Below are 24411 nucleotides of genomic sequence, written 5' to 3'. Positions count from 1 at the left end.
CCGTTTTGTATTTGAACATCTTCGCCAACAGCCGTCAGCCGAGCTGCTGTTACCGTCGTCGTGGCGGCTATGACACCGGTGGGTGGCAGCAGTCGAGCACCGATGGATGGCGTTGCCGCGACCTTTGCTCTCTGACTTTTCACTATATAACAAAAAACACAAACAAAAAGAATCGCCGTGCCATACCCGACGCAGTCCGCCAGGGACCACGCACGCAAACAAGCAGCGGGTTACAGCAGCCCCCGAGCCAGCAGCCCCCGAGCCAGCAGCCACAGTGAAGCTAAGCAGAAGATAAGCGTAGGAGGGTAAGAGGAAGAGTAATATGTCGATGAGGACAAGAAGAGGATGCAAGAAAAAGTTAGCAACAAAAGAAGTGGGAAGGAGCTGGCAGCAGCGACCACCGAACGAGACAGGTTTCTTGACCGAATGCCGTTAGGGACCAGCAAGGAACGCTAACGAAAGCAACGACCAAAACAAAATGTACAGCCTGCCAGCAGAAAGCCATAGGGAACAGCAGCAGCACTGCTGATGCTGTTGCTTGTATTGGCGGTAGTAGTAACAATCGTTGTGGTAGAAAAGGAGAAAAAGAAGCGGGGATAGCCAAATGCCGCGAACCAACAACGCCTAGCGACGACAAGAGCACCAGCAGCCAAACGAGTCGACCTACGGCACTGGATGTCTTTCGAACCGCCGCTGTGCGAGCAGCCACCTCCATCGACTCGGCAGTGGTAGTCCGCTGGCATTGGTTCAAGAGCATGGCGTCATTGAGAGAGCGCGAGGCACCAAACCTTTTTGCAAGCCTAGCAGGCCATCCAGCCAGACTGACTCTGACTTGGCTAAGCAGAAAGACAGCCAGTAGCAATCAGCGAAGGCAGCGGCAGTGGCAGATGGACGCCATCGGCTGGCGTGGCGTATCTGGTCTGGCGTTCTTGTGCAAGTGCCATTTGCGATACCGCTTGCGCGCTAGTGCTTCCATTGGCAGACGTATTCGCAACAGCGGCGTGGCAGCACCAGCAGCCGCCTGCAGGGATTTGACATCGGAGACGGAAGCTATGAATGGACGATGGACTATACAATGAGCAGTTGGATGAAGCAGGAAGAAAACAAGGAGGATGAAGCACGAACAATGGCGACAGACGCAGCGGCAGTAGTAAAGCAGCGTTGGAAGTTTACGCTCTTTCAACTGCAACCGCTTACCGGCCCCATAGGGAAGAAGTGACCACCAGACAAAAGCATCATTTCATGTGGAACCACAAAAAGCAATGCGGGGCAACAGTAGCAAACGAGTTATGCGCTAAGTAAGCCGCCAGGCAGGCCAGGTGGCGCTAAACCCTAGCTAAGTCTAGAGGATTCCTGCAGACTCAGAACGACAACTCTACTCGGTGGACGTAGAGCAAAGAAAACGATGAATAAGGATAAGAGGACGAAGGGAGAAATGAATAGAAACCGGTACAAACAAGGGGGTGGAAGAAGAACTCCACCCGCCAGGATTTCCGCACTGTCACATGTCCTCCTATATACATGTGAACCCAATGTGGAACGCATAATCGAATACACACATACGCATAGTGGCAGAAGCTGGGGCTGAGTTTCTGTTTGAAGGAAAAGGACTGAAAGTAGAGACAAAGCGCAGGGATAGAGCTGCCTATTGAAAATAGAAATCAACTGGATGACAAAACTGGAGAATACGAGAAAGCGCGAGCGAGGACAAGAGAGATAGTGGCAATACAGGGTAATACGTTTTTGCTAGATATAGGTGTTCACATTTCGGTTTTCTTACTTTACGGGCCATGCGCGCGGTGAGACAACTGAAGCCGGTTCGTATGTAACAGAAGTGAGATATCCCCTTTGACTTGTTCGTCCGCGCACTCTCTTTCGCTTGAGCGGTGACGAGTTGCATGTGAACAAGCTCCAGTCTTGCCAGGAGCAAAGGATGATAAGCAAGACTTTTCAATGGAGAACACGGAAGAAGAACCAAACGCATAGTGACACTACACCTCATGCTTGTGAGATATAAACCATGATAGCAGTAACGACAACAAAAGCACAAGCCAACTAGATAAACTCGAACGACTCCTATGAGGTTAATAGACAAGTATCTGTTGACTAAACTGGCCGCCTGAGTTCAGCTAAAGCCAAGCAGCAATTGGCATTGGGGTTATCCCTGTAACCCCATGGCCTGTATCGGTGAGTTTCTGTTCACTAGCCCTGCAAATCAACGTTTCTGTTCAGCCTGCACCTTGCACAAAACTTCGTTTCATATATATCTATGTGATATATCTCGGCCTACAATCAAAGCCACGGACCCAAATTCGAGCCTTCCGGATCGGATTCTATATATATATATATCTATATACTACTATGATGCGGAACAGCTTTGAAAACCAAAATGGATCCATTTTCCCAGATGAACTGAGCGGACGGTTTTATCTTATGTCTTCTGACAAAGTTGGTTGGTCTGATTTGATGTAATTCTTAGTAAAATACGCCTATACTACAATAACCCTTCTGAACAATAATTAGCAAACAGGAAAACACTTCCGTCGTCGTAAGTTTCTATAAGCGTCATAAGTTTCCGAATTTTTTTTGTCAAAGTATGTTTGAAAGTATGGGGTTTACGTTTCTGCAAGCATAATTAATCCTCTACTAATGTATGCATTCATTATTGCAGCAACGAAGCGAATTTCGGCACACCTACATTTACCACCTATATATGCAAATATTTATTAAATTTAAGAGTCCCCATCGTTTGTAGGCTACCTCGGTGTTGTTCGACCGTACAGATATGGCGAAAGTGTGTATGTGTGCACCTGTGTGCTACTGCGATGAGGTAATAGAATGACGTTAAAAATGGTAGCATGTCGCTTCCAGAAGACAGTATGATGCATCGATGAAGGCATATACGAACGCCAAGTAAGTTTGCAGGCACACCTTCTCCTGGATCGTTATTATATCCCAGAATGACGATGTACAAAGTTTCGACAAGAAATGCGTCAATGGTTTGCTCATTGCTGGCTACGTAGAAATCGGGGGATATAATAGCTAGGTCAGCCCCATAACTGGAGAGTTCATATATAATAATAGTATAGTAGAAGATAATAGCATAGCTGATAGCTAAATGTTGAGAGCAAGAGTTATCTGGGTTGATAGAAAGAACACCATAGATTATCTTCTGTGGGATTATCCTAAATGAAGTAAAAGTGAACGATTCTCCTCAGACCCTGAGCAGAACAGCACTTCTAATTAGGTGCGAAGGCATACCGCTACTCGCACTTATGTCAGTATCTATGAAAACCCATCGGAGACTATCCGTATAGAAATTGGTGATTTTTCCGTAAATAACTGTTTGGGCTCAGAAAAAAAAGGGACGTGTTCACTGACCGGCTAATATTCAGCGGGAAAGACACATTAGGGCAAAAGTGACAATGAAGTATTGTCACAATATTTGTAGCATTGCAATGTAAATTATATGGGCATCCGTCTGTTTTGCATCCTGTTCTCTAGTCCCCGTTTTTCGACGGATCGTTTTGTCTATAGGGAAAAAGGTGACCGCGTTTCCTTTAAAGAAAGCGAAAGTTTTGTTGTTACCATCGCGAGAAATAGTGTACAACTATGGCAAGTTAGTTTCCGGAAAACGACGGGCCACGGACACGATGGGTCGACCATTCGCTAAACGCTAACAATACGGCATGCCCATAACAATGTCGTAGCGGCAGCTGTCACTACGCCGTCGAATGTTCTTGTTGGAAACATCGAAGGCTCGCGCAAATTTGATTTATGGGCTAGTAGAAGATGTAGCAACACCAGCGCATCAGAAAGGGTTTAACCGGCCGCAGGAAACGAGACCTGGCTAGAAAGCAAGTAAAGCCTAAGGCAGCGACCGGCGATAAGGCGGTAAAGCGATAACGTCGTATACTGGTGCTGCCACCCGCCCGCCAGCGGCGCCACTGAATTAACCCTATTTTGATCAGTGGGCTGCCGAGGACAACGAAGTATGCTAAGAAGCTATGAAGTGATCGATATAGATATCGAGTCGGACAAGACTCCCGCGATCCGACTTAATCAGACAGCAGCCAGCCGGTAGCTGTAGTCTCTCTAGCAATAAACGTGTGGCTTTTGATGTTCGTCTTTGGGGGCGTCTGTATGCAAACCCACTACCGCGACTAGCCTTCCTAAGCGGTATTTTCACCGCGCCCGCGAGCCAATGGCGGTGAACCATGCTTGGCTGGCGTTGGTTGGAGGTTAGTCGCCACGAACTCTGGAAATTAACTGTTTTCTCCTTTCCCGCTCCCTGTGCCCTCTATCAGTCTGAATATCTCGGTGTATCGAACCGGGACATTGATCGTCAGAAAGTGACGATAGCATAAGGTACTTCACGCATGCATGCTGCACGTTATGCGGCGTCACATTTATCCCACCCTAACCAGATAGTAACCTGGACAAATGTATTCTTCAGTGAGCTATTTCTACGCAAAATACTCTTCGTTAGTGGATAACGAAACAATAAGCTTAATCAACCGATGATTGAAGTCGCTTGCGATCATCTTAAGCATGCGACTCAGTTGCTTCAGCTCAGCTGTGTGATAGCAAGGGTCACTTATAATTCCTGGCCATTTTTGAGACGGTAGTTTGAGCCCAGCGAATTATAGATAGCGATTTTCAATTGATACTTTGACATTGTTTGAAATCATCTAGATTAGAAGTCTCTTTGCCTATCCGCGTAACAAATTCGAAGGAGAACTCTCTGTTACTTTCTATGCAGTTGGCTCACGTGAACATCAACCAGTATCGATACGCGACAATCTGATTACTGATAAAGCAAAAAACGAATGTGGTTCATACGAGTAGTTACTTTGTGTTCTTTCCGTTTGACTATTGATATAGCAGGAGCTCAGTCGGCGATGTTGATTTCAACTTGTCTAATTTGGCCGCCGACCATAACTATATCGTTTACCATATTTAAAACATACACCACGAACGGCGTTATAACACCGATCCGATTTTTTTTTCCAATCACGTTTTCCAGGCCCGTACTGCAGGTACTTCTTACGCAGACACCTCCGTCACGACAGACGGGTTGAAATTTTGAAAACGATTCAGGTCAATCTGTAGGTTGTGCCTATGTTCCTTTTCGACCCAGTGGCAGATACGGTGTAACAGTGATCTTCGTATTAAATTCTCGTCGTTGAATTATCGTCTGTCCTAATCTTCACGACGGCAACATTTAGAGCAAGTCTGCTAGTTTGCACAAGTCCTTCAGATCATTAAATAATCGTGCTTGATTCACGACCTTAGTTTCCATCACATCAGCAGGCGAGAAAAGAGTCGGTTGGCATATCTGGGCATAGCTGATTCCCCAAAAACCTTTGCAAGATTACGGCGTTCGATGAAGAATATACTCCATGGCCTTATGACTTCAGCGCGCTAGAGAACCGACTTGTGCATCTGTGTCGGTCGCTTGCAGCAGCAACGGCGAGGGGTAACAAGGAAAAAGGAAAGGTGGTTTGAGGTTGAGGGTATTGCCATAAGCCACCGACTAAGAGGATCAAGTTCGACTCAACTTCACTTATCGTCCCCACGGGACGTCTCTTACTTCTTGGGTTCATCTTGCTCAAACAAACTACAGACCTATAGCTACTTTTAGAGGAAAGAAACGGGGGAGAGAAAGAGCCCATCAGCGATCTACTCGCGCTGTAATTGTCCGTATATTTGCATGTGTGCCCCGTTCCAGCTGCGAGATCTTGGAGAAAACGCTGTGACAACAGAAAGCCTTTTGGCAGCAGGGGCACACAAGAAACTAGTTTGATTTGCTCCTTTACATGCGACGTCTGTCAATATATAATAATTACATATTTTTCGTGATATAATAGACATCCAATGTATTGGTCGTATCATTTCTATCAGATGTCAATTAATGAATCTGCATGCCTAATGCTTCTTGATCCGCTTACGTCGTTGTTCTTCGATCAAATCAATATTAATCAACACGTCCTTTCTTCTATTATGATCCGCCGTTGATAAGACTTACTTTCGTAGACGCACATACGTAAGCACTTACTGATGATTATAGTGATGCTGATATAGATAAATAGGTTCAAATAGATCAGCACACATAAGCTTCCTGGCGCAGACACTTAGATATAAGAGGGAAGAAGCTACTTGATCCGTGTGATCCTACAAGACCCTTCACGCGCGCATAGTGAAGTGGGAGTGGTAAGTGGAGGGAACGATCGGTCGGACAGTCGTTCTATCCGTATATGTATAGGCTCAACGTAACGTCATCTTCTGCCAAGGATGAGGGAGTGAGTGTCGCGCGAACAATAGCGCTGCTATAGTTGTCGGGGGAGGGCAAGCGACCCAGCCATCGAGGAAACGAGTGAGCACGCGTGACCCGGCGTCCGCGATATGAAATTTATTGCCGCTACTGTTAATACTGGAGAGTCCAAGGCACGAAAAACGAAGGAAGAGAAACTCGACCCAACCAAAGCTCCAGGAGTTTTCGGGTCGAAAACAGGAGAGGCATCAAAGAACCAGATATCGTCCCTTCTAGGCCTTATGCGATGTTGTCATCGTCGTCATTTTACTCCTCCTTCCAGCTAGTTGGCTACTAGCCAACTAGCTATCCTGAAGCAACAACGTTCCAAAGATTCCGGCTAATATGATTACGAGCAAGTGAAGTAGCCCTAAGCGGGAACATCTGTCTACGCCAGCCGATAGAGGCCAAATCACCTTGGAATAAGGCAGGAGAATGTAGGTTATTCATTGCTATTGCCGCTACTGCTCCTGCTCGAAACCGAGACAAAACTCCGCCAGTTTATCCGACTGAGTTTGCTGTCCGATCCCGTTGTTGTTGTTACTGGTTAATCGCGACAGGTGACTTCAGGAGACAGCTGCGAGTCACGACGGCAGCACAGACGCTCGACAAAACGGATCAGGACCGGCAGGATAAATAGTACAGCGAAAGCAATACTGCTACACGACTCCATGCAGGTCTCTGTTCATTTTGGGCGACAAGCAAAAAGAAGTAAGCAGCGTTACGACGATGACTGTTCATAAAGTAACAATAATAGCGTTATTTGCTTTTGATACTCTTTTTTCATCTAGCTCTCGTCTTACGTTAAGTGACCGCAAGATGTCGAGTATACACAGCAGATGCGCAATCTCTGCATTTCTGCATTGCTGGACGATTTTTCCAACATTGCAGATCGTTCTTTTGCATTGATACACACGCACATACACGCACAGACATTCACACAGATAAGGAAGGGCCGTTTAACGCGGACCGTAGAAGAAACGACCGAAGGGGGGTAGTAATAAAACTTAAGAGGTTAACGGCTGATTCTTTGTCACTACGGTAGCGGCAACACGAATACAACATGGCCAACTACATACGATGTTATAATTGCTCTTTAAGCGCATAGCCCTGATGTTGACAGGTAAAACACTTGAAAACAATTGCTGCTTATTCATAAGATAGTGTGCTTGCTTTGCCTCTGTTTGCCTGGTTGCCCGGCGCAGCAACTCATTTCGGCCAGAGTTAGGTCAAAGTTGCAAGTTGTTTTGAATTTCTTTTTACTTAGCCAAGAAGAATATAAAAAAGCGCTCTAAAAAGTGACCGGTAGAGTATACCCAGGCGGCTTAATCGTGTTGACCTTACCCTTCCTTTCTTTTCCTATTTATGAAGCCATATGTTCTATAAAAAGTGTATTATCACTGAGTCTATTCATAATCCATTTAGACGTCTTGTTCTATCCATATGTGGGTAAACCCGTTACAAACGAGGACTATGCCATCGTCGTCTGTGGTTCGTATTTCCATATAGTTGTTATATATTAAAATAACCTCGACGTCATCGAGCTATCGACCGAAGCATGTAGCAGGTACGTTCGGCTTTTCGGACCGTTGGATAATGGTGTGAGGTTCGCAAACTCCCGTGAGGTTGCCAGACCTTCGCTACAACCAAATGAAGGAGCAGACGCTATCCAGTGGCGCAACTGTCGTGAACCGCGCACATTCGTTTACAGTTTGTCAACGCCTTTTACCGAGCGTACGTTGATTGTTGGAAGTCGCTGGATCGCTTCAGTCTGTTTAGCTGTCAGTGAGAACGCCAGCTCAGGACTTTGTTACGATGAAAAATCGCGATGATAAAGCGAGGCGTACCCTCTCGCCCGAACTCGCAAATATATAGCAGGATATAAAAAAAAAATACACTCTTACTATCAAGCAAAATAACCGTCAGACGACTATGCGGTCTGTAATAGATTGCTAACATACAGCAAGCTAAAGACGCTCATTAAACTAGCGCCAGAACGCAAGCAAGACATGGGCGATGGAGGGTGTATTCCAGTTCATAGCGACAGCGGTAACACAAAACCTTCGCTTAAAAAACGTTTTTGGGGCACACTATATAGGTAATCTACGCATGGCCCTATCTGGCGCCGTTTTGCTGCCTCTTCCACTGGCCCTCAGTCGTTCGTTTTAGATTGATACATCATCTCATGTATGTGACGCCTTTTCAGGCATTTCTGTGCGTTCGCAGCTTTGATCCTTCACAATAGAATCAGCACGTACACTCGATGTGACAGCTTAAACAGGTTAGTTCTAGACAACAATATTTTTTTCCTAGGATAAACATATTTTTACTATGGTCAGTATGATAAAGCACACATTAGATACGTTTTTCGTGTATTTATTCGGATCTTTTTTTATTGAAACATTAAATGACCTGTTACCGTTGCGTTTATATAATCGTTGGCCAAACCGAAGTAGACAAGCTCGATTTCAGCCTTGTTAAGATTGGTAGAAATATGTCTAACTAATTGTTCTACTAACTGTGCAAAGATCTGCGCAAAGTTTTCAGGTACAGAGGACAATCAAGAAGCAACATTCATTAGTCTGTTCTGTCTTTCGTCCTTTGTCCTTAAACACTCTTTACTCCGACGTGCCAAACGAAGTACTGCGGGCAGATCAAACCAAGTTCGAACGTACTTACTATGAGGATCGATTTTAAGTGAAAAGTTTGATGAAAATGTATTACAGATCGGTCAGTCATTCTGTCGGTAGACAGCCAATAGAAAAAGTCTGAAGGTTTTTCTCTTTCTTTTCTACGAATTTTCCTATATATTCCGAATATTGTTAATTGGCAGGCCAACGGCTCCAAAAATCATCCCAGCTTCACTTGTGCATTGAAAGTAACAAATTCCGACACACTCACCACTCCCAACTTACCAATATTCTTTTCACGTTTCTTTCATTCCTTTTTTTCCATCGCTTATACCAACTCATTCAGCTTGAGGCCAAGCGAGCGTGGCGGTAGGTGAATAAGTTTGCCGGTAATTAACTCTATTTGCGGCGCAACTGCCCGATCTCTCTCTCAGCAAACAAGACTCCTCAAGATCGCAAATGGGCAATTGTAGCATTGCGGCCCACCTCGAGCAAATGACATCAGGGCTCAGCCGGGTAAGGAGCGGCCCTGGAGTTCTTTTCATTTGTTTTTCGTTATAGTTTCTGCCCTGACGCAGGCGGCCTTTGATTGACGAATGTAAATGTGGATGTTTTGCTTTTTGGGGGATGCCGACAAAACGTCGCACAGTCCTGGCGCTGTTACGATTTGCCTTCTTTGCACAACGGCCACTTGCTAAAATAGCACCACACCGATCACAGCGGCCACCATTGCCCCATACAGGCCACTCTGCCGACAGGTAGAAAGTTCTGTGATTTTTGCTTGCGTGACCGGAAGAATTTTGAAACTCGAACTGATCTCTAGGAGAGCACGCGAAGAAGGGTTCTTGTCAGAAGCATTTCTAAATGGAAAAGGGGCCTTGTACTCTGACAACAATTCACTATAATAAAAATAATAATAAATATCGTTAACAGCAATGAGGATAAGCTTAGAACCATTATCAGCAACAATTTGTTATGCATCCCGTATGTGCGTCTGATTTGCCGGTATCGTATCTTGTACTGGCCCTAGATATATATATAATTAACGATCAGCAAGGTAATCATCATTCTCATCGCCTTTATCATTCTCCCGGCCCCCAAATATCTGGGTATCTCGAGCATGTGATATCCGTCCGTTCTGTTCAAAACCTGTCTCCAATCCATGCATGTAATGGTATCGACGACGCGGTAAAATCGACGCAAAGTTCACCCATCCACAAATAATGCGCTGGCTAACGTCACCCAGAATTTATGTTGTTGCAGTATAACACAGGAGAAAATAAGCGTCATATGAGAAGGTGGGTAGCAGTTAAACGAGCTGGGTTATTCAAAACGTTGGCGTTTTTGTGGATGTGCTTTCTGCTAGTGCTGTTATCTAGTGCCGTCTATCGGCATGAGCATCATAGTGGATTGCTTGCATTCATTTTGTTTTTGTGTGTCAGTTACCGGTGCGGGGCTACTGCGGGTTGCCGCTACTGTTAGTCGCCTGGCTGATGGCGGCGGTCGGCGTGGTCGTTACGGCGACCATGCCACGGTCGCCGCCATCAGCCATCGACATAACCGACCGTTGTCGGGTTAGGCTAGCTGGCTAACACTACTCTGCTGCTTTCGTGGCCTGTGGCCTTCGTTGCTGACGAGACCATTGGTGGCCCCTCGCGGCCTGCTGCTTGCCGACGGTCTAGGCAGCCGAGCTCTTTGTTCCAAATGTGAACGACGAAATAGGGACGACACAGGATAGCAGCAACGGAGAAGACGCAGGGACAGGAATAAAAGTGGGTCGAATCGAGTTGAATCGGCTCTTATTCCGAACGATAACGGTTAGAGCTGCGTCGTCGCCGCTGCGGCTGCTGGAGGCCGATTTCGTTGTCGAGCGGTAGAACAACCTCCGTCGCTGTGACTAAGTCGGTCCAGTGACTATCCGTTATCAACCCGTGCCATCCGCCCCTCGTTTTTACCCGTTTACGTAGAGGGTTTAAGGGGTGCCAAGCCTCCATGTCTGTCTGTACGAGCGAACAGCAGCTGCCGCTCCCGCCGATGGTCGGAACGCCGTTGCCCCCACCTTTAACCGAACAACGAGTGTGCCTACTACTGTCTAGAAGTAGCTAAGCGCCCGTACAGAAACGCCATGGACCTTGTTCGCTGCCCCCCTCTTGTCCCGCGTTCATTCCCCATTTCTGGTCCAAACCCTCTGTACAAACCTCCATCGGACATTTAGAGGCGACTACAGGCCGACTTTTGGTAGCTGCCGCAACGAGTAGCAGCGGCCTGAGCAGCGCCTCGTGTCTACCTAGCAGCAGCCTGGACGTGTAGTGATGGTAAACACCGACGAGGACGGGTTGGTCCATCATTGAACAACGTAGATTTGCCTTTACTACTGCTGCTACCGTTGCTGCAATAGCTGCAGCGGAAACAGCAGCAGTAGAAGAAGCAGATGACGGTATCCGTCGCAGCCGACGTTGCTACCGTGTCTGCTAATGCTGTGTACTGCTGCTGCTACGGCCACCGCCTAAAGCCACATCGCCCAACGAGCCCCTATGCGTCTCTTTCAGCCCGTATAATAATAAGGGCCTTTGGTGACGGTGTATCTGGTTGACTGGTCGACGACTCACTGCTCTCTGTCCATTCGCTTAGTAGGCCATTGAACGGTCGTGGTGGGTGCCAGTAGTGGTGATGGCAAACGCATCACCAGCTTGCGGTACCAACTGCGAGGGGGCCGTAAAGAGCAAAGAGGACTACACCCGCCAGTGAGGTCGTCGTGGCAATAGCTGCGGCAACGGCAGCTCAACCAAATGGCAACGTGACCACCAACGTTGGCATGGATGAACAAAACGGAAAGGGACAACGATAACCAACGAGTGCTGCTGCAGCAAGAGTCAAGTCGACTAATAGAGCGACCCATCAACGAACGGACGGACGAGCAGCGATGGCAACAACAACGCCAGCGACGAGGACTATCTCGACCGAGCCAACCAGCGAGTGAGAGATCGGACCGCCAGTGTACCCCTCCCCCCCTCGCGCCCATTGCCAGTGCCTCCCTCTCTCTGTCTCTTCTTTCGTCTCATTCTCTCGCGGAGCCCGCTTTTGACGGGATTCGGTTTGTCCGTGTTATGACGCCACTCTGCCAGCGTACTACCTTGCCCTCCTCGGTGGGGCAGACCAGCGAGAACTCGTTGGCTTATTCTACCGCTGGTCGCTTAGACAACAGCTTGCTACTGTATGAGCCTATCGACTGGTCGCTACCGCTCGCCCGTTGATCGCATCGGAGCATAAAGCCGTCTGCAATTACGCATATGCATAAACGCATGGGAAGAAGCAGCAGAAGCGTCGGCCCAGCACGGACGATGTGGGGCAAAAGGGCTGGCAAACCACCGAAGAGAAGGAGGGACACTATGTGTCTAGTATGATTTTTGTTGCTGTCATCGTCACTGTGGATCTGTTCGTGCGTACTTCTTACTTGAATCCCGCTTCCTCATGTTGCCTTTTTTCCGTAAAACCAAACGGCCTCCGTCGTGAAGGAGCCTGCGTAAGTGAGTTCGAGGAGTATGAACAGTGGGTAAAGAGTAAGCAGTGGTGAGGGAAGGAAGAGGTAGCTTCAGAGGCTGTGCCGTGGTGGCCGCCGGGAGTTGTCGTTGCTATTATGTAGGTAAAAATGTTGTTCTGTATTGATATTCCCATACAAGTATTCACCAACATAACATGGAAGAAAAAAGAGACAGTGAGAGAAAACGGCCAAAATAAGAGTATGGCTATGATGAAACAATTCACGGTGACAGAGTACAATAGAAACAAGCTATAATGATGCATAGCCAACGAGGAGCTTGGTAAGGACGATAGTACACTCAGAGAGTCGCGCACGAGTAGAACAGACGAAAGGTAGCCACGCTCGTAGTCGCCGTTAACACTGCCTTTGCCATTGACATGACAGAGTGTCACACACTGACATGGCTACGTGACACAATGCCATGTTTCAAGCGTGTTCCACCCCCCAGGCCCCGCCTTTGTCGTGACGCTCCTTGGGCAGAGACTTGTCTCTACACTAGCCTTGTAGGACAGTCTTTATCACTCGAATGTAGTTCGGCATTTTGTTAAAGCACGTAACGTCGAGAAAAATGAACCATAAGTGGTTAACCGTTTTAATTAGGAAGGACGTAACGATAAATGACCAAATGAGAAATTTGTTTACGGCTAACCTAATAAGTCAAGTTACCCGATTAAAGTAGATATCTATTATTAGCATATAATTAAATTAGATATTAAAATAGATAAAATATTCTTACACTTTACAGGAAGTTACTCTAATTAGGAGAAGATCTAAGTTTACTATCGTTTATCTGTCTCTCTCCCTTCTCGTCCGTTTTCTTCGTAACCTTGGTAACCAGTGGCCTATTTGTCTATCGCTTTGATTGATATTAATTGGTTGGTCTCGAAACGAATGAAAATGCGTCTATTGCAGCGTAGCTGTTTCATCATCTTTGGCTATGGCCTCTAGAGCCTGTCTGTAGGCGGATTTGGGTGAGCATACGCTCTACCTGTTTGTGACAGAACCGGCTTACTGTTGCAGAATATTGCTTTAGCGCTAAACGTTTTTTTTGTTAGAAATTGCGCCTTTGCTGCTTCGCTTTTCCGCTCTATTATCCATTGTCTCTTTTGCTATATTAGCTTAATCATTGCAGCTAGTGGCAACAGTACTTGTACCACTGTTTGTGCTGCGATGATAGCATATCACACACCGCAATGACAGATAGTTATTGGAAACTGTATCAATGGTAACCGTAACAACAGCTGAAGTTAGCGAAGGCAACAACGTCGTTGCATATAAGGCCCTCTACAACTGGATCCTATTCTCTTCCCTCCTAAAAGTCTATTGGCCTTCTTTCTACCCTATCCTCGCACTCTTCTTTCCTCATGGACAAACCCTCACGTTTGACAGGTTTCTAGGAGAACATCCCATTCATTTGCAGACAGCTATTTCGCAGTCCGGTCGGACGCCCGCTCGCTGATATCTGACAGCGACGTTGCTTATGCTACTGTAGCATAGCTACGACTGGTAGCGGGAACAAAATGGGTCCTATGTTTCCAATACCACTCGCATGTTACCACAGACATTACGAGAAAAGAACGTGTTCTATTCAACAGTAGCATTATTTTTTGCTCGATTCCTAGACAAAACGGAGCAAGGTGAACCGTCAGGCTACCAAACCTGTAACGGCGGTAGCAGCTAGCAAGTGTGCGAGTAACCGACCTGTAGGCGCCGGGTTGGCGTCTTGGGCCTTACGTCTTCTTCCTGTCGTACTCTTTTCTTAGTCACTATCACGAATACGCCAGAACCCCGACTTCCCCCAGGATTCCTAGCTACCGCTGGGTCGTCCTCGTTCGTTCGACTAACGACAAGCGTACGAACGAAGAAACGGTCCTAACCTCGGCACCCCGACCCGTGATCACCCCCTATTCCAGTCTCGTCGGTGGAATTCTACGATCTCCTTCTACTACGTCTGCCTTTCTGGCCGCCGACCGCCAGGCACCTTCCACGACTTGATAACGTGTCGTAGGTAAATGTACAGCTCACTCTTGCAACAACAACGACGAGATGACGACGAATGGGGTGATACAATAATTCGTCCCTATAACCTGCTCTTAGACTGACTCTGGTCACTTTTCCGCTTACGCTCATTGCATCCTCTTTTATTCTCTCGACACATACCTACACACATACACGTACACACGCGAAGACACCTGCACACAAACCTTTATATACACACACAAACACAAACATATATATACACGTACATACACACGTACATGCACACGTGCACCTACACATACGCTCCCGTACACACACCGTTCCGTCGAAAAAAAAAACTCGACCATTTGCTATTTTCTTTTTTCTATATGGCTAGCTGCAATATGTACTAGGTATAAACTACTACGGCGGAAAAGCCCAGCGCATGTAGCTGATAAATATGAACACGCGATAGATATATATAATAGATATATCGGCGTATAATATATGTTTATTTTGTTGACCATCATTTGCAAACTACTTGAAATCGCACCTATGCATTTGGTATAGCCTATGTAAACTATATAAAAACGTCTACATACATAACCATTCGAACTTTATTAAGCACCTACCTGTGTTTAGTCTTTGCGTGGGGCTTCCAACGTTGATGCATCATACTCTATGGGCAGGCCGGCGGCTAGCGCTCGTAGGCGTCCGCGCGCCCTGCGCCTGCTCGCGCGGGAGCAGCACCCCTTCGTCGTCGTTTATTTTTACTTCTGCTGTCGTCGCTGCCCTGTCAGGCTGCCACCATCAGCAGCGAAGCCCCGTGTTCAGACTGTTCTTGCTGGTGCTATTCTTTTGGTTAGAACTGTTTCAGGCGTTTCTCACAGAGCGTTGCTTTTCCTTTATTATTAGGTTCGTCTGTTCTATGTTTCTCTTAAAAATTGGCTTGGGTCGCTGCTTGCTTTTAGGTCGGTCCTCCAGTTCAAACCTCGGTTTCAGCCAGTGATAAACGTCGATATCTTAATAATACCAATAGTGCCGTTACTATTACAGTGTAACAGAGAGCGCTACTTTATCGTTGCATCTAGTTCGCCTCAGACACTGGTAGCCGTTATTGTTGTAACCGAACTTCAAGGAACGTTTGCAATGGCCGCTTCTTGTAAACGGTTTGCTCGTTAAAAATAGCTTATCTTTACTGTATTGAGTCGTAACCGTATTACCGTTAGTTTTGTTATTATTGATGCTTCTATCGTCGCTCGTGATCACGTCTAATATAAACCCTTTGTTGATACTATTATTATGGTTGTTGACGGCCTTTCTGCTCAGAGCATGATCCTGAATGGCCTGCTGTGGTTGTTGGCAGCATCGTCTTACTATTTGTCGTTTCTGTTGTCGTCGAAGACTTTTTTCGTTTTTTAGTTGTTGTTGTGGTCTTTTGGGTTTAGCAAAATGTCGTCTAGAGATCACAGCTAAATCACAACCGATCAGTAGCACTAGTATAGTTGATATTCTAAGGCAAGACTGGTGACAGTACTGAAGCATAGTCTGACGAGCTCAGCCTCAGCTCCGTTTGGCTCTGTTTGTCTCGGGCCGTCTGGGAAGATTTTCTAATTATTTTGCTTAGTATTGTTGTATTATTACTATTATTATTATTATTATTATTATTATTATTAGTATGAATAGTTTTGTTTTACGTTTGCATTCGTTATCGCCGTCGTTTTCGTAACTCTTCTTTTGGGGACGTTTCGAAAAAAGGACCGCCAAAGATGCTAAAAGTAGTAGTGGCTGAGGTTCGGGTGGCGGCGGCGGCAGCAGCAGCAGCGGCTGACGTTACGTACGAGGGCCACTGTGTGCGCCACCCAGCCGGTTAGAACGGGGGCGATGCAGGCTATGAGAGGCACCGAATGGCAACCCGCTCGTAACCAACAATTGGTCGTCTGTTAACGGCAGATGTTCTAGCGGAGTGCCTTCAAATGCTTTCCGCTGCGGGTCGTTGTGACCACACAAGCAATGGTTCCTGTTCTGAGCTCAGTTTACCGATGCAGCGGTCCCTCCGGTCCCTTCCCGCGGAAAATGACAGATCGGCCGTCAACAATGGCTCCGATAGAGCGCGGGACTCTTTCGTTTCCTGTCCCGTTCTGGCCAGAAGTACTAGTAATGCTACTGCTGGTAGTTCTGTCTACAGCGAATCCTAGCACACTCCTGCTATAATGTTGTTGTTGTTGTTGTTGTGGGGCTCGACCAGTCCTGTCCTTCTTTGTTTCTGTCTTTCGTTCCACCAACTACATGATAGCTAAAAAGGCAGCCCACAACGAACAGGGCCAACGAAGGTACCGGCCTCTTGTCTTCTGTCTTTTCGGCTTAGTCCTTTTCTTTCTTTGCCGTTCGCACCCTCCCTCTGGCTTTTCTCTCCTGCTTTTACCCCTTTTTTCTCGGTAGCACTCACATACACCTACGACGCAACAGGAAAAGGCTGTGGGACGATGACAACATTTCCTGCTCCCGTGCGGTACTCCACGGCGCGCTGCAGAGTTTCTTTCTCCTAGTTAACTCAGACTGTTACCGCTGGTGCGACTGCTGCTGCTGCTGCTGCTGCAATACTCACCTTCACACGTTTTGCCTTGTTGTCTGTGTGGCGTGGCGCCACACAGGCGACGGTGCCACGCCTTGCTCGCGCCGGCTACGTCCTATCCGCCGGTGCCATAGGCTATCGTACAGCGTTACGTCGAGCTGTAACTGTTTCGTTTAAGAGATTTAGGCCTGTAGTAAGGCTATTCGATATAAACAGGGCGAAGCGGTTTTTTGCGGCCAATGAAGGTTAGACAGCGAAGCAGACGAGAGCGCAAACGAGACTGACTGGATGCGCTACTGGAAGCGGAAGCCGAAGTTCTCCAGCATGCGCACCACATGCGCGCTTCTTCACGCCTCCTAATTCACCTTGATTATTAGACGTAAAGGACAATACCCTGAACGGATGTCCTTACTTCTATGCCTTTGTTTCTTTCACGTTCTCCGTAAAACTCTCCACTGAATCTGTCTCGAAAAATAGCTTACACTCAGACAACCACCACTAAAAAAGCGCGTGTTCATGATAACCGCGCCTACGGACGCGTCCTGAGGAGCCGTAGCCTTATCACATGTCACGCATCCATCTGGCGCCGCTCAGCAACATCCATAAAAAAAAAGTACCGGCAGGCATGGAACTCCGATGCTGATCGAAGCAAATCCTCGTGAGCAGCACTTCACTGACGACGAACTTGATGATCGGATGTTCACTTTTAGCTGAGCAAATGTGCGTCCCCCTATAGGTGATCCTTGGAAGGTCGGTCGTCGCTACGAAAACACTCAACTCTACACTTGGGGCACATCACAATCCATGAGACAAGGATGTCGGAAGAGTGTTCTCTGTTTGAATAGCTATGATGATCAGAAATAATAAGTTGTTGTCTATCAGAAGTGTTATCGACGAAGCCCCGTCATTACGTGACCAACAAACATATATATCGTATGTATATATATGTGTAAATATTTATGTATATCATTGGCCAATATTTTTCGCCACTTGTTCGACATGAATTGGCCTATTAGTTTATCAGTTTTTCGTGCTGTCGTGTTTAATATCCTCTTTTAGTGTTGTATATCCGTTTTCCGTCATTTTCCACGCCAAGCTACCAGCTAATATATTTCCTATTTTCTTACAATTATAATTAATATTATGATGATGATTATTATTACTTATATTAATATTTTTACTAATATTCGTGTTAATATCCTTCTTAATGCTTTTGTAAGGTACTGGCTTTTTCCGTCGTCTTTAAAGGACCGTCGCAGCTTGTCGGACCCGTGTTAAAGCAAATTCGGAAAAAAATATCGCGCGGCTTGAGTTGTTGTTGCTATTGTTGTTGCTGACGGTTTTGCTGCTTTGTATATCGCTATTACTCTTGTTGGTGTTGCTGCAATTGTTGAAGTGAATAGGTCGTCGTTTTGATGGCGTCAGCTTTTTCTGCGTCCTATTATTCACTTCTAGTCGCTTTGTTGTACCTCGTCGGATCGTTTCTCTTCATAGAGACGGCGGTCAAACATGCATCTTCTAAATGTTGCGTGCCGTAGCTTGCGTACCCAGTCGTGGTTACTGGTCCACTAATAATTAACAAAGACCCTTTCTTCCTTCGAGTTCTTGCCTGTCGTAACGGTAATACCTTTCTGCTAACAGTTATTTATTATGGTGCCCTCTGACGCTGGTGCTGGTATGCTGCTGCTGCTGCTGCTGCCGTCGTTACGTTGATCAGCGGTTGCATTGAGCGGCCATTACAGTTGTTGTTGGTGGGTGTACTGCTGTAGACGCAATGTGCCCACAAAGAGATCGTCCTATGGTCTGTTCTATGTTATGCTAAAGGACCGCAGGGCGTTCACTGATAGGTCAAGCAACGAATAGTTGCTGTCTGGGAGCTTCTTTTCTGCCTTCCTGATTAGTATGTCGTACCTTGCAATCCTGCGTGTGTCGTCAAACCGTCCTGTCGGATGCCCTCCACTGGCTGGCTTGCCTAACCGTTGGCCAAGTCCCTTTGATAGGCCTTATCTATGTTTCAGGTAGATCGCAGCTGAAGTGCGACGAAACTTGAGCGTCTTGCCATGCTGGCCTGTATCGATATCCTGTGTTGTTCTTCAATGCTGCTGCCGCCAATCTAACTTTCGGTAACTTGTTAATCTTCCTTCTTTTTTTGATCAGTTGTTCGTAAGCCTCCTCTCGCCTTCACGGGGTCCGCTACTGCGAGTCACAGGAGCAGCAGCAGCAACAACAGCAACTTCAGCCAACAAACGAAGTTGAGTTTGTTGTTAGGATCGAAAGAGACTCTATTGTTAGTAAATCTGACTTTTTCCGTTGGTCTGCTGTAACAGGAGCGGTGATAGCAATGGCAAGTCGTCGTTGGAATCGTAGATTAGTATTAATAATAATAATATAATAAGAATCTACCAGTAGCTGATTGGTAGGTAAAACAGCAGCGATGTTATTTATCGGTTTTATGCTTGCAAAGAACCTGAAGCCAATTAAGGCTATCTGAGGTTTAAGGGGAAAGTTTATACTGAAGTTATCCGTTCGGGAAATGGTTTAGAAAAGGATTCTTTGCGTTGTCTTCTGTTTCCCTTGTGCTTGTTGTTGTTGTTGCTATCGGCAGATTGGCTAGCTTTCTTTCTTTGTTGTGATGTGTTCCTGCTTTATGTGCGTCAACGCCGACTAGTTACGATAACGCTGCAGGTGACTAGCGCCGTCGTTGAACGGAACGAATGAAGACATTTGTGTTGAGTGACAGCGGCCAGTTCTACCAGTGCAATCTTGTATCAGGTCCGGGCTGACGATCGACAAATGGAAGTTGGATGTTGCTGTTGTTGTTTGTTACGGTAAACGCGGGCGGTATTAACCCACTTCGCGGTTCATAAGACAAGCCGACGGCTGTGAACGTACACACATACACACACACACACGCACGCACACACACTCACACACACTGACACACCCAAACGGGCCCGCGTGTACAGACACTCACCGTATACGTAAACACAGCGGGTTGTAAACGGCGCGTGAATAAACACACGTTTAGCTTTAGGGTTCTCAATTAAAATAATAATGTTATTGTGAGTACTAGTAGGTGCTGCCTGGCAAAAGGTTTGTCGTGGAGCTATAGCGATCGTATTAGTAACATCATTGGCCGAAGGTCCTTGTAGTCCGTGGCCGGATTGGCCCTACAGTTGTGATAACGGCAGACGCTCTTACTCCTGCTGCTGTTTCGGCGGCGGCGGCGGCTATTGGTGTCGTTGTGGCCTTCGCCCGAACCGGAGTGTGCTCGTGTCTCTGGGGGGTCTGTGAAACGCGGGTCGAGTTGTAGTAGTGGCTGGGCTGGGAAGACCCCCTAAGAGACGTTCAGGAAGGTCAACTCAAAAACAGCCGTTGGATGCTTACTTTTTGGAGATTGTAGGGGTGGTGGTTCTGCTGTTGCTGCTGCTGCTGTTGCTGCTGCTGTGATGCGTCGTGTCGCGTCGCAATAGCCGGGGTCGTCGACTGTTGCGCGGACAGTGCGTATCGTATAGCCACCAACAATCAACGTTCGCCTCGACTCCTAGTCTTACCCTTGCTGATGGTATCAACGACAAGATTACAAACGGCACTTAGAATAGGGCGGCTACTGGGGCAGGAGGCTCGCAAGGACCAAACGCAGGGTCTTCATCGATTATGCGTTATGTTTGCTTTCAAGTCGCGACTCGGAACAACAACAATGACGACGAGACAGAGAGATTCGACGTCTGGTCGCAGCAGCCCCAGCAAACAGCTCTTTTTCGATTGAATGTCTCTATCCGGTGTACAGCCGCCGCTGTTCGATGTGGCCTGTCGAGTCAGGCGCCTCTCAGCAAACGGATATCCTGCTGCTGACGACGGCTATAGCCTTACTTGCTATGACCGACCACTGGTAACAGTTTGAGTTAGCGAATATTATTCCACAAAACAAACAATCGTGTACTTCACAATTATCGCAACTGGTTAATTTTATGTAGTTAGTTCTGCTCTTCGTGCTACTGCTACCGCTGCTGCTGCCGTTTCTCGCGGAACGGAGTAGACCGCAACTAAACCGTCGCTGTTGTTGTCCGGGCTGAGGTGTTGTTAACGGCGATTGTGGTCGTAATAGTAACGTTCGCGCTAGTAATAATGTCGTTACCCCGCCACGAGAGCAGGCGCTCTGGCCGCCAGTAGACGTTGTAGTGCTCGTTAGGCAGTTGTTCCCTGGGTGGTCGACTTTGAATAGTTGGAGCAGAAGTCGTAGCGGTAGCAGTCGTGGGAGTTCGGGTAAAAACACTGTGTTGAACAGCAAGGCAAGGAGTGCACCTGCTACCGAATGGCCGGTTGCTTTTACGAATACTACCTGTACAAATAACTGTGGTTGTATTCGTAGTTGTAGAAGAAGAGGAAGTCGCAGCAATGAGTAGTAGTTGCAATCAGAAGCGGAAAGGAGCTGGCCCGGGGGGCGGGGTCGCTCTGGGCCTCTGACAGAAGCAGCACTTTGGGCGCGGAGACTGAACGCAGCGGTTGAGCCGCTTGAGTTGGCTGGGTTCGTTAAGCTTGGGTATGAACACTGGAAAAAGCAATTGCTGTTTGAGCTTCTTGGGCTGCTTGGACCGCTCGGATTCAGACACAGGCTCACGCTTAAGCGGCGACTGTGACTTTGGCCGTTGTGCTGGCGGTAGGGGCTTCGGGCACTACGAGCGCTTCGGCGGTCGTCTTGGGGGACTCTCAGGTGTCTCAGGTGTAGCCTGCGGTGGCGCTCGCGCACTCCGGGGCCTCGGGAGCACATGGGTCTATCTCGTTCACTCTCACATAGCAGGCGCTTTCAGCCACTTGACGCGGCCCCAGAATCCAATCGAAATCCAGCTGCGGCTCGGCGTACTTTATGGCTGGGGACACTTCGGCCTTCTGACGACACGTTCTCGGCGGCGCTGCGGACGCTTCGCTCCCTGCGCAGCCTCTACGGGGTTCTCTCTGCGCACCACCGCGATCGATCCCCCACTCGCGGGCGGCCCTCGGTTTGTCCGCTTCCCCTCCCTCCTCCCCCTCGCAGCTGCCGAATGGCCCGGCGCCCCGAATGGCCCCCACTGCTTGCTCGCTCGCTCGCTGGCTGCGTGCCTGACTGCCTCGTGCCTCCTTCCCTAGCTGGCGCCCTCCCCGCCTGTATCCCTGCCTACTGACCGACCAACCTCACCAGCCAAGGCTACAAGGTTCATAGCGGCCGCTCTTCACTGCTCTAACAGGACACGGAGCGCCAACTAGCGGACACCACCGAACACCGTGCGCACAGCGTCCACTGCACACGGGGTCGACGTAGAGATACCGCGGAACGAGACCGTTTTATACCGCTTGAATCTATCCTGTTCCACATTTTTTTTCTCTAATTATTCAGCTTTCGGTCGGACTTGCGCAGATCGACAGTCGCACGTTGTCGTTCTGTTGGGAAGTAAGCGAATTGAACCCAAAATAAAAACATTCGCCTAAGCAGGGCGCTGGCCTATGACCAAACCCAGTAGAGCATAGGGCATCTGCTGACCATTATCGGCTATTACTGACTAACTATTATCCGAAACCGGAGCAGGACAAGCTGCGACAGCCACCCCAAGCTATCGTCTAACCATCTTACAAGCTACGATCAACATCATCATCAACGTCGTCGTCGTCGCCATCAGTGACGACGACACGTGACGATCAACGCCACGGGGTTATTTTTCACGCATTCTTGATTGAAAGGTCGAGGGGCCGATAACCGAACCGGCGAGCGTATAAACGTACGGACACAAAACGCAGATATCAGCATCGCCTGTAACGGAGTAAATGCGCGATGCTTGGAGCTGTTTATTACATAAATGAGCCAATATATGTTAGTTATAGAAGTTGTCATACAACCAGCTGGTAGTAGTTTTAACGGAAAAGATGCGCTAAATAGTGTAGTCAACGGCTAACATATATAAGAAGTATTGTATAATTTAATCACTACAGTCAGAAACCGCCTTTTCCTTCTGCGATCAATTTTACCTAAAATGGATCAGGAAAGCAGAAGGTACAGAACGAACGATAAATACGAAAACCAATGCTAATCGTCGACAGCATAAAAAGGAAACAGCTGCGGTAACTAAAAGCAGGTAGCTTGGTCCAGCTAATATTAGAGAACAAACATTTGAAGACGGTTAGTGGCTTCCAAAGCAAAAAATTACTCAACGAAGGATGTTACCAAATAATTAATAATTATAAACTATATATAGTATATAAACTAACGTTAATAAATAAAATTATTTTTTCGTCAGGTTTCTTGATTATTTTTTTTTTTAATTTTCGATGCTCATTGGATTTGCATTAACGAAAATGCGTCTTTCGTTCTGCCGCGATGAATTCTGAAACGATGCGGAAGACGTCTATAATTTGTAATAACAAAAATTGAGATGTTTTTATTTAATTAACGCCAACTGTGTTAATACTAGCAGCCACACTGCAACACGTAGCCAGGCTAAAGTTTGGCAACTTACAATAACCAGATTTCAATTAACTATTAAATGTTGGCTTATTTTTTGGGTATGTTTAAATTTGCTACGAACATTGTCCTTAGAAGAGAATCGGAAGCATTTATTGTCCAATCTCAGTTTAGTTTTTCTACCTATGCTGTAAAAAGTTGAATTTCTCGACCAATAAGCGATTTGTTTCTCGCATAAGGCGACCCTATCCACCGCTTGACTGAATATCTAAACTGTGTTTCTGTCATGGCGTCTTCGACAACTACGTAATCGGTTGATGGTCCGCATGCTTAGAACTAGGTGTGAGGAAACAGAGCTTTATTTCTCATCGATATAGAGAATGTGGCAACGTATGATGTCAATAAGACTCAAAGTAAACAACACTAGATTCATTCGATTAGTTGTTTTCTAGTGCAGCTCAAAACAATAACCCAAGTTAGTTGACAAAGGTCTCCGGAAAAAACATCAGCGATTTACACATGACCACACCTGTATGTATAATATAATAAAATTTCTTCTGAAATTTAATTTTCTCAATTTACACACATTAAGAAATCTGTGACGTAACCTTTTTACATGCTAGTATATTATAGTTTTTTTTTTTTTCTCTGTGGTTGAATCAGCCGTAAACAAGTGAGTAAGCGTTCAACAACTCACAAAATAGTCCGTAGGTCGATGATATGGGAAAATCGGCAAACTGATTGGTTTACTATCGGCAAAGGCCTCAGCAGGTTCACTGAAAGGTTACGCGGTTTAATCCTGACCCTTTCGCTTTTCCAATTCGGTCGTGTATCTGTTTAGAAAATACGACACATTTCTCTTTATTTTCTACATGGTTGTGTACGTAAATCTCACCATTGTCGTCCACTCTCTCAAAGTTTTGACTGTTTATGCGATGACTTTTATGTCTCGTACGTGGC

At 46.8% G+C, this 24411-nt stretch overlaps 1 protein-coding gene across 1 annotated transcript in view; it reads right to left on the bottom strand.

The window, feature by feature from the left end:
• Positions 1 to 22032, bottom strand: part of para (sodium voltage-gated channel paralytic) — an 89256-nt gene extending 67224 nt beyond the window's left edge. The window contains exon 1 of the mRNA XM_022830057.2: positions 15076 to 22032. The gene's annotated coding sequence lies outside the window, so the exon portion shown is untranslated. The remainder of the gene's footprint in view (positions 1 to 15075) is intronic.
• Between the last annotated feature and the right edge of the window lie 2379 nt (positions 22033 to 24411).

This window comes from Varroa jacobsoni, unplaced genomic scaffold, assembly GCF_002532875.2.
Source record: "Varroa jacobsoni isolate VJ856 unplaced genomic scaffold, vjacob_1.0 scaffold_253, whole genome shotgun sequence".
Taxonomy (NCBI): Eukaryota; Metazoa; Arthropoda; class Arachnida; order Mesostigmata; family Varroidae; genus Varroa; species Varroa jacobsoni.
The sequence above is the reverse complement of the archived record's forward strand: the minus strand, read 5'-3'. Positions and strand labels throughout refer to the sequence as shown.